Raw genomic sequence first — 5,483 nt, 5'->3', positions numbered from 1 at the left:
CTCATTTGATTTCCAGTCAATCTTATGATTAGTTCTGAAAGTGACATGAACAGGAAAAACAAAGACTGTCACATATTACATAAGTCTATAATTAAGAAAAATATATTTCCTGCTCTACTATGTCCTTCTCCTGGTTAGTCCTAAATCTAAGATTATAAGGAGAAACAAGAAGGCCAGAGAGCAGACCAGTCTAGATCACTAACACTTCTACATACTAGAGGTAATCTTAGAAATATGAAGATTATTTATCAGGAAAAGTGTTACAATCCTTGATTTATTGACCAAAACAAGCAAACAAACAAACCCAAAACAACAACAACAAAATAACAGAAAAAGCCACTTGGGATAGCTCCTATTATCATATTCTTAGATTATTACATAAATGTAATAGCGCCCATATTGCCAACAATCATGTAAGTACAAAAATCATGAACTAAACTTTTCCTCTAACTAATTCTGTTTGAAAGTTGCATTGTTTTGTTCTGAATATAACTGAAAATACCATTTGGGGGTAGAATGAAGAAAACGGGCTATACTGGGATTAAATGAACATAAGGATGAAATTCAAGGAGACTTTGAAATACGTGGACAGAATCGTTAATTAATCAGCTTGCACTTGCGGTTTTATTCTCAGACTACGTAGGAATAACTGATGATCATGCCATTATCTTTGCCTCAATCAGCCGCCTGCCCACTTGACCTCCTTCACCTTTGCCCACATGCCAGGTTGAGACGATAGGAAGAACATCTGGGCATCTTGCCTACCCAAAGTCTCCAGAGCTCTTCTGGCTGCTCTGAGCTTAATCTTTATTTAACCTTTGTTTTAATGATGAAAGATGGTCTCTCTGTCAGCAGTTCTTCAACTACAGTGCTTTTTTGTCACTAGTTCCCAATTCAAACACTTAAGGATCAGGAAGCATGACTTTGCCAACCTTTGTAATTTTTTTTTCCTGTTTCTTCCTCAAATTCCGGAATAGCTTAATCTCTTGACCTTAAACACGGGATTGTCGAGTCAGATTCTTCTTGTGCATAAGAGACTCCCTGAGCATAGGTTTGGCACCTTAGGAAGCTGCATTAACTTTTAGAGCATCAGCATGTCTGTTATCAAATCACACCTCACCAGTGGTAAATGTTTCCACTTCCAAACATGCTGACTTGGATCATTGTGAGAAGCCTGACTCACTGTTTTAGTGAGCCCATCAGTCTATTTAATAACATTTTAAAAGCATGAATAAGAGAAACAAAACATTTCTGGTGCATGTACCATAAAGTGTAGCTATTAGATACATTTCTACAAGCCAAATGATACAGAAGCTAAAGAAACTGCTAACTGGGGAAACATAAGGAGGCGACTTGGTAAATCATGTTTGTAGATACTGGGTTTTGTGAGGTATTCTTCAGTGTGATGTGAACACATGCTGGGTTTTGTAGCTCAGGTAAAGAATATAATTCCTATTAGTTAGCATTAAGGAAACAAATGAGGGTTAAAAAAATTGAAAGAGCAAAAATAATTTCCATTATAGAGTTCTAAGTCATTGTACATCATTATACATATATTTTTCTTATTACGTGAACTGTCAGAATATCAGCTGGAAGAAATAAACAGCACTGGGGTATGTTTACCTGGGGTAGAATGCATATTTCCTCAGCAATGATAAAATCTCCTGAGAAAATAATTACTTCAAGCAAGATAATGCACAAGTGTCAGGCTGCTTAGCGCTCAGACATAAAAGTCATAACCTCTATTGATTAATGTCAGCTCACATTATCACCAGCGGTTAAACAACAGCTATTTTCAAATTCATGCATATTAACAACGTGAAATGAAAAGTCTCTAATCAGAATTTCCATAACAATAGTAGAAACACAAGCGCCTCTGCATAGAAGAGGTATGGTAAGTAGGAAAAGCACATGGGGGGAGGACAGACATGTCGGCTGAGAGATAAATGATGACAGCCATCAGTCCTACACCCGCAAGACTGTCAAAGGAGCCTCAAAGCGATTCTATAATATATCTCATTTCTTTCTGAGCCAGATTATTTCCCCTCTCATCCTCCCTGAAAAGAACAACTGCCTCTGCCTGCAGCTCAGCACCTTTATTAGCCCTTTGAAGATCTATCCGGAACCTATGAACTCTCTTCCCCAAAGTTCAGACATTGGCTGGCTAACCTTTTTTTTTATTTCCCAGCGATCTACTCTTCTAGCCTCAGGATCTCATTTATTATCAGGCGATTTCTCCCTGATTCAGTTACTAATCTTGCCAAACCACATAGTCCATCTTCTCTGTTGGTAAACAGCCATGCCAACCCAGTCTCTAAAAAAAAAAAAAAAATAGTAATTCAAGCAGATAAATTTTTTGACAGAAAATTAGGAAAAGGTTAGAAAGTTTTGAGAGCTAGAAGAGCTGCGGCCTTTTTCACAGCTTGAGGATGGTGAATTTTCTGTGATAGTGGGCCTGGCTTGATTCCTAAGCATTCTTACATTACCTGTCCTAGTATGTGTTACGGTATTTTGGAATTTTAATAACAACTATGGTTAAGGACTTGCTCTGGTGTTTACAAAGTATCATGAGCATTATAGATAAGGGATTAACATAGGAGCAGCACAACTAAAGACCAGATGCCCAACCTTGGTGTACCTAATAACATGGCATTGCATTACCACCTTAGAACATAGATGTTGTCCTGAAAAAGAAGATTTGTGGAATCCAAATCTGCACTGAATCAAGTTTTTTAATGTGTTGAAATTTAAGTTTGGCAAGTGATGTGCTTGCTTTTGTTTTTTGTTGCTGTTGAAGTTTTATTGTGATTTCTGGTTTCTATACAGTGATTGTACATCTTTGTAGGATACGGTATGGTTTTTGAAAGCGTGTGTACAGAATATAATAATTAAATCAAGGATACAGTGATATTCAACTTATTCAACACTGAACATTACAGTACTTGTGCATACTCAATTAAAAAATCTAGAGGGGCCAAGGGTGGTACAGTGCTTAAGGCGCTGGGCTCCCACATGGCCAGTGGTTTGAGTGCTGGACTTGGCAGCCTGAAAATCACAATGGATGCCTGTTCGTGTGTGCCCAAAATCTCAGAAAGAGAATGATGGAGAAGGGATTGCCGTATGGCTATCCCCCTTAGGGGGTGACTTTTCACTTTCCTTCTCACTGTCTTGCTTTCTTTTTCCAGTAGGTGCCCACACCCTATGGCAAAAACCTTAAACACAAAAATAAAACAAAATAAAAACCCCATAGAAAACAGCTAGTAGATGTGAAGTGCTTCAAAAAGTTTATAAATTAAGAAAGTATCATCTCTTGCATACTTAAATTTTCCAGTTGCAGCTTATGTTCTACGAAAGTCAATAAAAATGAAGATATATCACTTATAATTACTGTATTTGTATTTTCCTTGCTTTAAAAACTATATTAGGTTTTAATACTAATTTTCCCAATACAATCTTTTTTGAGTATTTACACCTTTTTTTCTTTTTCTTTTTCTTTTTAAAGACACATTTATTCACATCATGATCAGACTATTACATTTAGCAATCAACAGCATGGGTGAAAAAAAAAAATCTACATTAAAGCCCTTTGTTGGAATGCTTTACACTTTCTACAGAACAGAAACTAAAATAGCTTGTTATACAATTAGTCACAAATGCAGTCCTCATATTGTTTGCCCATACACATGAGCACTGTCTAAAACATGTGTTTTTTGTAACAGCTGGGCCCTGCCACCACCGTGCTTGGTTGAGTTCACAAATCTGTTGTAACCTGTAGATTCCTTGTCCCTTCTCTGGCTCTCCTCTCCTGCTAAGCTTTGTTTCCTGGCAGTTAATTAAAACCTTCTGCCACTGCCATAGCTTCTGCTGCTGCTGGAACTGCCATAGCCACCTTGATTTCGTGGTTTGGCAAAGTATTGGCCTCCACCTCCATAAGGGCCAGAGCTTCTGCCTCCAAAGTTTCCGCCTTTTATGAGTCCAAAATTTGAAGAGTGATTGTTGTAATTGCCAAAATCACTGTAGCTTCCACCACTTCCAAAATTACTTCCATCATTTCCAAATCCATTATAGCCATCCCCACTCAGCTTCCACCACTTCCAAAATTACTTCCATCATTACCAAATCCATTATAGCCATCCCCACTCCCACCGTATCCACCACCACCATGGCTGACAACTGAAGCCACCATGACCAAAGTTGTCATTACCACCAAACCACCTCCTCGACCACCACTGAAGTTTTCAGAACCACTTTGACCTCTAGGGATGGAGGAAGCACTAGCCATTTCTTGTTTGGACTGAGTTTTCCTGACTTCACAGTTGTGGCCATTCACAGTATGGTATTTCTGAATGACAGTCTTATCCACAGAGCTATGATCATCAAAGGTCACAGAAGCAAAGCCCCTCTTCTTGCCACTGCCTTGGTCAGTCATGATTTCCATCACTTCAATTTTACCATACTGTTCAAAATAATCTCTTAGGTGTTGTTCTACAGTGGCTTCTTCAATGCCACCAACAAATATCTTTTTCACAGTTAAGTGCCCACCCGGTCTTTGAGAGTCTTCTCTTGAGACAGTGCTCTTTGTTTCCACAACTCTTCATCCACCTTGTGTGGCCTTGCATTCATGGCTGCATCACCTCCTCCATAGTGGCGTCTTTGTTTATAGTACAAGGAGACGTTACACATGTACGTTTCATGATACTTCATGGATTGGTTGCCAGGTAACAGACAATAAGAAGCAGTTAGTCTATAAGAGATTAGTCATACCAGGGGCACGGTGTATCCCTTGGTGGTAATCCCATCTAGAGTATTTCTCATCTTCCTTTCTAATGCAGAGAACTACCTGTTAGGTGTGGGGAAGGAGCTAAAGAACTTCTCCATAAGGAGTGCACCACCACACCCAGAGAAGTCTAAAGAACCTTTCAGATGCAGGGCAGGATTGGACTTTACTAATTGGGGTCAAAATGTTTCTTGAAGTCCATCAGATGTGTATGTTGGAACGCCCCTAGTAATTTCCACCCTTGCTCTGTCTGCCACCAAGGTCAGGGAAAGACAAGTTACAAAGTTCTGCCAAACCCCAAAAGAGCATGTGGTGTTTGCTCAGCACATGTCCCCACACCTCAGACTTTCTCTTAAACGTGTCCCCACAGCATATGTGACAAACCCAAATCCCCTGGAGCGCTTGATGTTTGGTTGTCACATTACCACACAGTCCATGAGCATTCCCCATTGCTCAAAATGATTCCTCAGGCTCTCATCAGTTGTTTCAAAGCTCAATCCTCCAGTAAAGAGTTTCTGCAGCTATTTCAGCTCTTTGGGAAACTACGACTTAGATGGCAGTGGAAGAGAGAGTTCAGTGATGCTTCCCCAGCAGCGTCCACAGGCAGAAAGCAAGTATTGATACCTTTTTATGTATTATTATTATTTTTAACTTTTTAAACAATTAATTATTTAATTTTACTTATTATTATTATTTTTTAATTTGC

At 39.0% G+C, this 5,483-nt stretch overlaps 1 pseudogene; it reads right to left on the bottom strand.

Annotated features, from left to right (window-relative positions):
• Positions 1 to 3,805: 3,805 nt before the first annotated feature.
• Positions 3,806 to 5,199, bottom strand: LOC102485735 (heterogeneous nuclear ribonucleoprotein A1-like; annotated as a pseudogene).
• Positions 5,200 to 5,483: the final 284 nt, after the last annotated feature.

This window comes from Tupaia chinensis, unplaced genomic scaffold (assembly GCF_000334495.1).
Source record: "Tupaia chinensis unplaced genomic scaffold, TupChi_1.0 Scaffold144050_1, whole genome shotgun sequence".
In the NCBI taxonomy this organism is placed as follows: domain Eukaryota; kingdom Metazoa; phylum Chordata; class Mammalia; order Scandentia; family Tupaiidae; genus Tupaia; species Tupaia belangeri.
Note: the sequence above shows the minus strand (reverse complement) of the source record. Positions and strands in the feature narration are given on the sequence as shown.